Below are 12,914 nucleotides of genomic sequence, written 5' to 3'. Positions count from 1 at the left end.
TATACCAGGGTGTCACTTTAGGGTGGATTATACCAGGGTGCCACTGTACGGTGGGCTGTACCACGGTATCACTTTAGGGTGGGCTATACCACGGTGTCACTGTATGCTGGATTATACCAGGGTGTCACTGTAGGGTGGGCTGTACCACGTTTTCACTGTAGGGTGAGCTGTACCACGTTGTCACTGTAGGGTGGGCTATACCACGGTGTCACTGTAGGCTGGATTATACAACGGTGTTACTGTAGCGTGGGCTATACCACGTTGTCACTGTAGGGTGGGCTATACCATGGTGTCACTGTAGGCTGGATTATACGAGGATGTCACTGTAGGGTGGGTTATTCCATGGTGTCACTGTAGGCTGGATCATACCAGGGTGTTATTGTAGGGTGGGCTATACCACGGTATCACTCTAGGGTGGATTATACCAGGGTGTCACTGTAGGGTGTGTTGTTCCACGGTATCACTGTAGGGTGGGCTGTACCACGGTGTCACTGTAGGCTGGGCTATACCAGGGTGTCACTGTACGATGGGCCGTACCACGGTGTCACTGTAGGGTGGGCTGTACCACGGTGTCACTGTAGGGTGGGCTGTACCACGGTATCACTGCAGGCTGGATTATACCAGGGTGTCACAGTGGGGTGGGCTTTACCATGGTGTCACTGTAGGCTGGAACATACCAGGGTGTCACTGTAGGGTGGGCTGTACCACGGTATCACTGTAGGGTAGGCTGTACCACATTGTCACTGTAGGGTGGGCTATACCACGGTGTCACTGTAGGCTGTATTAAACCAGGGTGTCACTGTAGAGTGGGCTAAACCACGGTATCATTGTAGGGTGGGCTGTACCACAGTGTGACTGTAGTTTGGGCTATACCACAGTCTCAATGTAAACTGGATTATACCATGGTATCACTGTAGGGTGGGCTATACCACGGTGTCACTGAAGACTGGGTTATACCAGGGTCTCACTGTAGGGTGGATTATATCAGGGTGTCACTGTAGGCTGGATTATACCATAGTGTCACTTTAGGGTGGGATATACAACGTTGTCACTGTAGGGTGGGCTGGATTATACCAGGGTGTCACTGTAGGGTGGGATATACAACGTTGTCACTGTAGGGTGGGCTGGATTATACCAGGGTGTCACTGTGGTGTGGATTATACCAGGGAGTCACTGTAGGCTGGATTATACCTGGGTGTCACGGTAGAGTGGGCTGGACCACGGTATCGCTGTAGGGTGGGCTGTACCACGGTGTCACTGTAGGCTGGATTCTACCAGGGTGTCACTGTAGGGTGGGCTATAACACGGTGTCACTGTAGGGTGGGTTGTACCACGGTGTCACTGTAGGCTGGATTATACCAGGATGTCACTCTAGGGTGGGCTATACCACGTTATCATTGTAGGCTGGATTATACCATGGTGTCACTGTAGGGTGCTTTATACCAGGGTGTCACTGTACGGTGGATTATAACAGGATGTCACTGTAGTGTGGGCTATACCACGGTATCATTGTAGGCTGGATTATACCATGGTGTCACTGTAAGGTGCTTTATACCAGGGTGTCACTGTACGGTGGATTATACCAGGGTGTCACTGTAGGGTGGGCTATACCACGGTGTATCTGTAGGGTGGGCTGTACCACAGTGTGATTGTAGGTTGGGCTATACCACAGTCTCAATGTAGGCTGGATTATACCATGGTATCACTGTAGGGTGGGCTATACCACGGTGTCACTGAAGACTGGATTATACCAGGGTCTCACTGTAGGGTGGATTATATCAGGGGTTCATTGTAGGCTGGATTATACCAGGGTGTCACTTTAGGGTGGATTATACCAGGGTGCCACTGTACGGTGGGCTGTACCACGGTATCACTTTAGGGTGGGCTATACCACGGTGTCACTGTATGCTGGATTATACCAGGGTGTCACTGTAGGGTGGGCTGTACCACGTTTTCACTGTAGGGTGAGCTGTACCACGTTGTCACTGTAGGGTGGGCTATACCACGGTGTCACTGTAGGCTGGATTATACAACGGTGTTACTGTAGCGTGGGCTATACCACGTTGTCACTGTAGGGTGGGCTATACCATGGTGTCACTGTAGGCTGGATTATACGAGGATGTCACTGTAGGGTGGGTTATTCCATGGTGTCACTGTAGGCTGGATCATACCAGGGTGTTATTGTAGGGTGGGCTATACCACGGTATCACTCTAGGGTGGATTATACCAGGGTGTCACTGTAGGGTGTGTTGTTCCACGGTATCACTGTAGGGTGGGCTGTACCACGGTGTCACTGTAGGCTGGGCTATACCAGGGTGTCACTGTACGATGGGCCGTACCACGGTGTCACTGTAGGGTGGGCTGTACCACGGTGTCACTGTAGGCTGGGCTGTACCACGGTATCACTGCAGGCTGGATTATACCAGGGTGTCACAGTGGGGTGGGCTTTACCATGGTGTCACTGTAGGCTGGAACATACCAGGGTGTCACTGTAGGGTGGGCTGTACCACGGTATCACTGTAGGGTAGGCTGTACCACATTGTCACTGTAGGGTGGGCTATACCACGGTATCACTGTAGGCTGGATTACACCATGTTGTCACTGTAGGGTGCTTTATACCACGGTGTCACTGTAGGCTGTATTAAACCAGGGTGTCACTGTAGAGTGGGCTAAACCACGGTATCATTGTAGGGTGGGCTGTACCACAGTGTGACTGTAGTTTGGGCTATACCACAGTCTCAATGTAAACTGGATTATACCATGGTATCACTGTAGGGTGGGCTATACCACGGTGTCACTGAAGACTGGGTTATACCAGGGTCTCACTGTAGGGTGGATTATATCAGGGTGTCACTGTAGGCTGGATTATACCATAGTGTCACTTTAGGGTGGGATATACAACGTTGTCACTGTAGGGTGGGCTGGATTATACCAGGGTGTCACTGTAGGGTGGGATATACAACGTTGTCACTGTAGGGTGGGCTGGATTATACCAGGGTGTCACTGTGGTGTGGATTATACCAGGGAGTCACTGTAGGCTGGATTATACCTGGGTGTCACTGTAGAGTGGGCTGGACCACGGTATCGCTGTAGGGTGGGCTGTACCACGGTGTCACTGTAGGCTGGATTCTACCAGGGTGTCACTGTAGGGTGGGCTATAACAAGGTGTCACTGTAGGGTGGGTTGTACCACGGTGTCACTGTAGGCTGGATTATACCAGGGTGTCACTGTAGGGTGGGCTATACCACTTTATCATTGTAGGCTGGATTATACCATGGTGTCACTGTAGGGTGCTTTATACCAGGGTGTCACTGTACGGTGGATTATAACAGGATGTCACTGTAGTGTGGGCTATACCACGGTATCATTGTAGGCTGGATCATACCATGGTGTCACTGTAGGGTGCTTTATACCAGGGTGTCACTGTACGGTAGATTATACCAGGGTGTCACTGTAGGGTGGGCTATACCACGGTGTATCTGTAGGGTGGGCTGTACCACAGTGTGATTGTAGGTTTGGCTATACCACAGTCTCAATGAAGGCTGGATTATACAATGGTATCACTGTAGGGTGGGCTATACCACGGTGTCACTGAAGACTGGATTATACCAGGGTCTCACTGTAGGGTGGATTATATCAGGGGTTCACTGTAGGCTGGATTATACCAGGGTGTCACTGTAGGCTGGATCATACCAGGGTGTCATTGTAGGGTGGGCTATACCACGGTATCACTCTAGGGTGGATTATACCAGGGTGTCCCTGTAGGGTGTGTTGTTCCACGGTATCACTATAGGGTGGGCTGTACCACGGTGTCACTGTAGGCTGGGCTATACCACGGTGTCACTGTACGATGGGCCGTACCACGGTGTCACTGTAGGGTGGGCTGTACCACGGTGTCACTGTAGGCTGGGCTGTACCACGGTATCACTGCAGGCTGGATTATACCAGGGTGTCACAGTGGGGTGGGCTTTACCATGGTGTCACTGTAGGCTGGAACATACCAGGGTGTCACTGTAGGGTGGGCTGTACCACGGTATCACTGTAGGGTAGGCTGTACCACATTGTCACTGTAGGGTGGGCTATCCCACGTTGTCACTGTAGGGTGGGCTATACCACGGTATCACTGTAGGCTAGATTACACCATGTTGTCACTGTAGGGTGCTTTATACCACGGTGTCACTGTAGGCTGGATTAAACCAGGGTGTCACTGTAGAGTGGGCTATACCACGGTATCATTGTAGGGTGGGCTGTACCACAGTGTGACTGTAGTTTGGGCTATACCACAGTCTCAATGTAGGCTGGATTATACCATAGTATCACTGTAGGGTGGGCTATACCACGGTGTCACTGAAGACTGGATTATACCAGGGTCTCACTGTAGGGTGGATTATATCAGGGTGTCACTGTAGGCTGGATTATACCATAGTGTCACTTTAGGTTGGGATATACAACGTTGTCACTGTAGGGTGGGCTGGATTATACCAGGGTGTCACTGTAGGGTGGGATATACAACGTTGTCACTGTAGGGTGGGCTGGATTATACCAGGGTGTCACTGTGGTGTGGATTATACCAGGGAGTCACTGTAGGCTGGATTATACCTGGGTGTCACTGTAGAGTGGGCTGGACCACGGTATCGCTGTAGGGTGGGCTGTACCACGGTGTCACTGTAGGCTGGATTCTACCAGGGTGTCACTGTAGGGTGGGCTATAACACGGTGTCACTGTAGGGTGGGTTGTACCACGGTGTCACTGTAGGCTGGATTATACCAGGGTGTCACTGTAGGGTGGGCTATACCACGTTATCATTGTAGGCTGGATTATACCATGGTGTCACTGTAGGGTGCTTTATACCAGGGTGTCACTGTACGGTGGATTATAACAGGATGTCACTGTAGTGTGGGCTATACCACGGTATCATTGTAGGCTGGATTATACCATGGTGTCACTGTAGGGTGCTTTATACCAGGGTGTCACTGTACGGTGGATTATACCAGGGTGTCACTGTAGGGTGGGCTATACCACGGTGTATCTGTGGGGTGGGCTGTACCACAGTGTGATTGTAGGTTGGGCTATACCACAGTGTCAATGTAGGCTGGATTATACCAGGGTCTCACTGTAGGGTGGATTATATCAGGGGTTCACTGTAGGCTGGATTATACGAGGGTGTCACTGTAGGCTGGATCATACCAGGGTGTCATTGTAGGGTGGGCTATACCACGGTATCACTCTAGGGTGGATTATACCAGGGTGTCCCTGTAGGGTGTGTTGTTCCACGGTATCACTATAGGGTGGGCTGTACCACGGTGTCACTGTAGGCTGGGCTATACCACGGTGTCACTGTACGATGGGCCGTACCACGGTGTCACTGTAGGGTGGGCTGTACCACGGTGTCACTGTAGGCTGGGCTGTACCACGGTATCACTGCAGGCTGGATTATACCAGGGTGTCACAGTGGGGTGGGCTTTACCATGGTGTCACTGTAGGCTGGAACATACCAGGGTGTCACTGTAGGGTGGGCTGTACCACGGTATCACTGTAGGGTAGGCTGTACCACATTGTCACTGTAGGGTGGGCTATCCCACGTTGTCACTGTAAGGTGGGCTATACCACGGTATCACTGTAGGCTGGATTACACCATGTTGTCACTGTAGGGTGCTTTATACCACGGTGTCACTGCAGGCTGGATTAAACCAGGGTGTCACTGTAGAGTGGGCTATACCACGGTATCATTGTAGGGTGGGCTGTACCACAGTGTGACTTTAGTTTGGGCTATACCACAGTCTCAATGTAGGCTGGATTATACCATGGTATCACTGTAGGGTGGGCTATACCACGGTGTCATTGAAGACTGGATTATACCAGGGTCTCACTGTAGGGTGGATTATATCAGGGTGTCACTGTAGGCTGGATTATACCATAGTGTCACTTTAGGGTGGGATATACAACGTTGTCACTGTAGGGTGGGCTGGATTATACCAGGGTGTCACTGTAGGGTGGGATATACAACGTTGTCACTGTAGGGTGGGCTGGATTATACCAGGGTGTCACTGTGGTGTGGATTATACCAGGGAGTCACTGTAGGCTGGATTATACCTGGGTGTCACGGTAGAGTGGGCTGGACCACGGTATCGCTGTAGGGTGGGCTGTACCACGGTGTCACTGTAGGCTGGATTCTACCAGGGTGTCACTGTAGGGTGGGCTATAACACGGTGTCACTGTAGGGTGGGTTGTACCACGGTGTCACTGTAGGCTGGATTATACCAGGATGTCACTCTAGGGTGGGCTATACCACGTTATCATTGTAGGCTGGATTATACCATGGTGTCACTGTAGGGTGCTTTATACCAGGATGTCACTGTACGGTGGATTATAACAGGATGTCACTGTAGTGTGGGCTATACAACGGTATCATTGTAGGCTGGATTATACCATGGTGTCACTGTAAGGTGCTTTATACCAGGGTGTCACTGTACGGTGGATTATACCAGGGTGTCACTGTAGGGTGGGCTATACCACGGTGTATCTGTAGGGTGGGCTGTACCACAGTGTGATTGTAGGTTGGGCTATACCACAGTCTCAATGTAGGCTGGATTATACCATGGTATCACTGTAGGGTGGGCTATACCACGGTGTCACTGAAGACTGGATTATACCAGGGTCTCACTGTAGGGTGGATTATATCAGGGGTTCACTGTAGGCTGGATTATACCAGGGTGTCACTTTAGGGTGGATTATACCAGGGTGCCACTGTACGGTGGGCTGTACCACGGTATCACTTTAGGGTGGGCTATACCACGGTGTCACTGTATGCTGGATTATACCAGGGTGTCACTGTAGGGTGGGCTGTACCACGTTTTCACTGTAGGGTGAGCTGTACCACGTTGTCACTGTAGGGTGGGCTATACCACGGTGTCACTGTAGGCTGGATTATACAACGGTGTTACTGTAGCGTGGGCTATACCACGTTGTCACTGTAGGGTGGGCTATACCATGGTGTCACTGTAGGCTGGATTATACGAGGATGTCACTGTAGGGTGGGTTATTCCATGGTGTCACTGTAGGCTGGATCATACCAGGGTGTTATTGTAGGGTGGGCTATACCACGGTATCACTCTAGGGTGGATTATACCAGGGTGTCACTGTAGGGTGTGTTGTTCCACGGTATCACTGTAGGGTGGGCTGTACCACGGTGTCACTGTAGGCTGGGCTATACCAGGGTGTCACTGTACGATGGGCCGTACCACGGTGTCACTGTAGGGTGGGCTGTACCACGGTGTCACTGTAGGGTGGGCTGTACCACGGTATCACTGCAGGCTGGATTATACCAGGGTGTCACAGTGGGGTGGGCTTTACCATGGTGTCACTGTAGGCTGGAACATACCAGGGTGTCACTGTAGGGTGGGCTGTACCACGGTATCACTCTAGGGTAGGCTGTACCACATTGTCACTGTAGGGTGGGCTATACCACGGTATCACTGTAGGCTGGATTACACCATGTTGTCACTGTAGGGTGCTTTATACCACGGTGTCACTGTAGGCTGTATTAAACCAGGGTGTCACTGTAGAGTGGGCTAAACCACGGTATCATTGTAGGGTGGGCTGTACCACAGTGTGACTGTAGTTTGGGCTATACCACAGTCTCAATGTAAACTGGATTATACCATGGTATCACTGTAGGGTGGGCTATACCACGGTGTCACTGAAGACTGGGTTATACCAGGGTCTCACTGTAGGGTGGATTATATCAGGGTGTCACTGTAGGCTGGATTATACCATAGTGTCACTTTAGGGTGGGATATACAACGTTGTCACTGTAGGGTGGGCTGGATTATACCAGGGTGTCACTGTAGGGTGGGATATACAACGTTGTCACTGTAGGGTGGGCTGGATTATACCAGGGTGTCACTGTGGTGTGGATTATACCAGGGAGTCACTGTAGGCTGGATTATACCTGGGTGTCACTGTAGAGTGGGCTGGACCACGGTATCGCTGTAGGGTGGGCTGTACCACGGTGTCACTGTAGGCTGGATTCTACCAGGGTGTCACTGTAGGGTGGGCTATAACAAGGTGTCACTGTAGGGTGGGTTGTACCACGGTGTCACTGTAGGCTGGATTATACCAGGGTGTCACTGTAGGGTGGGCTATACCACTTTATCATTGTAGGCTGGATTATACCATGGTGTCACTGTAGGGTGCTTTATACCAGGGTGTCACTGTACGGTGGATTATAACAGGATGTCACTGTAGTGTGGGCTATACCACGGTATCATTGTAGGCTGGATCATACCATGGTGTCACTGTAGGGTGCTTTATACCAGGGTGTCACTGTACGGTAGATTATACCAGGGTGTCACTGTAGGGTGGGCTATACCACGGTGTATCTGTAGGGTGGGCTGTACCACAGTGTGATTGTAGGTTTGGCTATACCACAGTCTCAATGAAGGCTGGATTATACCATGGTATCACTGTAGGGTGGGCTATACCACGGTGTCACTGAAGACTGGATTATACCAGGGTCTCACTGTAGGGTGGATTATATCAGGGGTTCACTGTAGGCTGGATTATACCAGGGTGTCACTGTAGGCTGGATCATACCAGGGTGTCATTGTAGGGTGGGCTATACCACGGTATCACTCTAGGGTGGATTATACCAGGGTGTCCCTGTAGGGTGTGTTGTTCCACGGTATCACTATAGGGTGGGCTGTACCACGGTGTCACTGTAGGCTGGGCTATACCACGGTGTCACTGTACGATGGGCCGTACCACGGTGTCACTGTAGGGTGGGCTGTACCACGGTGTCACTGTAGGCTGGGCTGTACCACGGTATCACTGCAGGCTGGATTATACCAGGGTGTCACAGTGGGGTGGGCTTTACCATGGTGTCACTGTAGGCTGGAACATACCAGGGTGTCACTGTAGGGTGGGCTGTACCACGGTATCACTGTAGGGTAGGCTGTACCACATTGTCACTGTAGGGTGGGCTATCCCACGTTGTCACTGTAGGGTGGGCTATACCACGGTATCACTGTAGGCTAGATTACACCATGTTGTCACTGTAGGGTGCTTTATACCACGGTGTCACTGTAGGCTGGATTAAACCAGGGTGTCACTGTAGGGTGGGCTATACCACGGTGTATCTGTAGGGTGGGCTGTACCACAGTGTGATTGTAGGTTTGGCTATACCACAGTCTCAATGAAGGCTGGATTATACCATGGTATCACTGTAGGGTGGGCTATACCACGGTGTCACTGAAGACTGGATTATACCAGGGTCTCACTGTAGGGTGGATTATATCAGGGGTTCACTGTAGGCTGGATTATACCAGGGTGTCACTGTAGGCTGGATCATACCAGGGTGTCATTGTAGGGTGGGCTATACCACGGTATCACTCTAGGGTGGATTATACCAGGGTGTCCCTGTAGGGTGTGTTGTTCCACGGTATCACTATAGGGTGGGCTGTACCACGGTGTCACTGTAGGCTGGGCTATACCACGGTGTCACTGTACGATGGGCCGTACCACGGTGTCACTGTAGGGTGGGCTGTACCACGGTGTCACTGTAGGCTGGGCTGTACCACGGTATCACTGCAGGCTGGATTATACCAGGGTGTCACAGTGGGGTGGGCTTTACCATGGTGTCACTGTAGGCTGGAACATACCAGGGTGTCACTGTAGGGTGGGCTGTACCACGGTATCACTGTAGGGTAGGCTGTACCACATTGTCACTGTAGGGTGGGCTATCCCACGTTGTCACTGTAGGGTGGGCTATACCACGGTATCACTGTAGGCTAGATTACACCATGTTGTCACTGTAGGGTGCTTTATACCACGGTGTCACTGTAGGCTGGATTAAACCAGGGTGTCACTGTAGAGTGGGCTATACCACGGTATCATTGTAGGGTGGGCTGTACCACAGTGTGACTGTAGTTTGGGCTATACCACAGTCTCAATGTAGGCTGGATTATACCATAGTATCACTGTAGGGTGGGCTATACCACGGTGTCACTGAAGACTGGATTATACCAGGGTCTCACTGTAGGGTGGATTATATCAGGGTGTCACTGTAGGCTGGATTATACCATAGTGTCACTTTAGGTTGGGATATACAACGTTGTCACTGTAGGGTGGGCTGGATTATACCAGGGTGTCACTGTAGGGTGGGATATACAACGTTGTCACTGTAGGGTGGGCTGGATTATACCAGGGTGTCACTGTGGTGTGGATTATACCAGGGAGTCACTGTAGGCTGGATTATACCTGGGTGTCACTGTAGAGTGGGCTGGACCACGGTATCGCTGTAGGGTGGGCTGTACCACGGTGTCACTGTAGGCTGGATTCTACCAGGGTGTCACTGTAGGGTGGGCTATAACACGGTGTCACTGTAGGGTGGGTTGTACCACGGTGTCACTGTAGGCTGGATTATACCAGGGTGTCACTGTAGGGTGGGCTATACCACGTTATCATTGTAGGCTGGATTATACCATGGTGTCACTGTAGGGTGCTTTATACCAGGGTGTCACTGTACGGTGGATTATAACAGGATGTCACTGTAGTGTGGGCTATACCACGGTATCATTGTAGGCTGGATTATACCATGGTGTCACTGTAGGGTGCTTTATACCAGGGTGTCACTGTACGGTGGATTATACCAGGGTGTCACTGTAGGGTGGGCTATACCACGGTGTATCTGTAGGGTGGGCTGTACCACAGTGTGATTGTAGGTTGGGCTATACCACAGTGTCAATGTAGGCTGGATTATACCAGGGTCTCACTGTAGGGTGGATTATATCAGGGGTTCACTGTAGGCTGGATTATACCAGGGTGTCACTTTAGGGTGGATTATACCAGGGTGCCACTGTACGGTGGGCTGTACCACGGTATCACTTTAGGGTGGGCTATACCACGGTGTCACTGTATGCTGGATTATACCAGGGTGTCACTGTAGGGTGGGCTGTACCACGTTTTCACTGTAGGGTGAGCTGAACCACGTTGTCACTGTAGGGTGGGCTATACCACGGTGTCACTGTAGGCTGGATTATACAACGGTGTTACTGTAGCGTGGGCTATACCACGTTGTCACTGTAGGGTGGGCTATACCATGGTGTCACTGTAGGCTGGATTATACGAGGATGTCACTGTAGGGTGGGTTATTCCATGGTGTCACTGTAGGCTGGATCATACCAGGGTGTTATTGTAGGGTGGGCTATACCACGGTATCACTCTAGGGTGGATTATACCAGGGTGTCACTGTAGGGTGTGTTGTTCCACGGTATCACTGTAGGGTGGGCTGTACCACGGTGTCACTGTAGGCTGGGCTATACCAGGGTGTCACTGTACGATGGGCCGTACCACGGTGTCACTGTAGGGTGGGCTGTACCACGGTGTCACTGTAGGCTGGGCTGTACCACGGTATCACTGCAGGCTGGATTATACCAGGGTGTTACAGTGGGGTGGGCTTTACCATGGTGTCACTGTAGGCTGGAACATACCAGGGTGTCACTGTAGGGTGGGCTGTACCACGGTATCACTGTAGGGTAGGCTGTACCACATTGTCACTGTAGGGTGGGCTATACCACGGTATCACTGTAGGCTGGATTACACCATGTTGTCACTGTAGGGTGCTTTATACCACGGTGTCACTGTAGGCTGTATTAAACCAGGGTGTCACTGTAGAGTGGGCTGGACCACGGTATCGCTGTAGGGTGGGCTGTACCACGGTGTCACTGTAGGCTGGATTCTACCAGGGTGTCACTGTAGGGTGGGCTATAACACGGTGTCACTCTAGGGTGGGTTGTACCACGGTGTCACTGTAGGCTGGATTATACCAGGGTGTCACTGTAGGGTGGGCTATACCACTTTATCATTGAAGGCTGGATTATACCATGGTGTCACTGTAGGGTGCTTTATACCAGGGTGTCACTGTACGGTGGATTACAACAGGATGTCACTGTAGTGTGGGCTATACCACGGTATCATTGTAGACTGGATCATACCATGGTGTCACTGTAGGGTGCTTTATACCAGGGTGTCACTGTACGGTAGATTATACCAGGGTGTCACTGTAGGGTGGGCTATACCACGGTGTATCTGTAGGGTGGGCTGTACCACAGTGTGATTGTAGGTTGGGCTATACCACAGTCTCAATGTAGGCTGGATTATACCAGGGTCTCACTGTAGGGTGGATTATATCAGGGGTTCACTGTAGGCTGGATTATACCAGGGTGTCACTTTAGGGTGGATTATACCAGGGTGCCACTGTACGGTGGGCTGTACCACGGTATCACTTTAGGGTGGGCTATACCACGGTGTCACTGTATGCTGGATTATACCAGGGTGTCACTGTAGGGTGGGCTGTACCACGTTTTCACTGTAGGTTGAGCTGTACCACGTTGTCACTGTAGGGTGGGCTATACCACGGTGTCACTGTAGGCTGGATTATACAACGGTGTTACTGTAGCGTGGGCTATACCACGTTGTCACTGTAGGGTGGGCTATACCATGGTGTCACTGTAGGCTGGATTATACGAGGATGTCACTGTAGGGTGGGTTATTCCATGGTGTCACTGTAGGCTGGATCATACCAGGGTGTTATTGTAGGGTGGGCTATACCACGGTATCACTCTAGGGTGGATTATACCAGGGTGTCACTGTAGGGTGTGTTGTTCCACGGTATCACTGTAGGGTGGGCTGTACCACGTTGTCACTGTAGGCTGGGCTATACCAGGGTGTCACTGTACGATGGGCCGTACCACGGTGTCACTGTAGGGTGGGCTGTACCACGGTGTCACTGTAGGCTGGGCTGTACCACGGTATCACTGCAGGCTGGATTATACCAGGGTGTCACAGTGGGGTGGGCTTTACCATGGTGTCACTGTAGGCTGGAACATACCAGGGTGTCACTGTAGGGTGGGCTG

Source organism: Lampris incognitus, chromosome 2 (genome assembly GCF_029633865.1).
Source record: "Lampris incognitus isolate fLamInc1 chromosome 2, fLamInc1.hap2, whole genome shotgun sequence".
Lineage (NCBI taxonomy): Eukaryota > Metazoa > Chordata > Actinopteri > Lampriformes > Lampridae > Lampris > Lampris incognitus.
The sequence above is the reverse complement of the archived record's forward strand: the minus strand, read 5'-3'. Positions refer to the sequence as shown.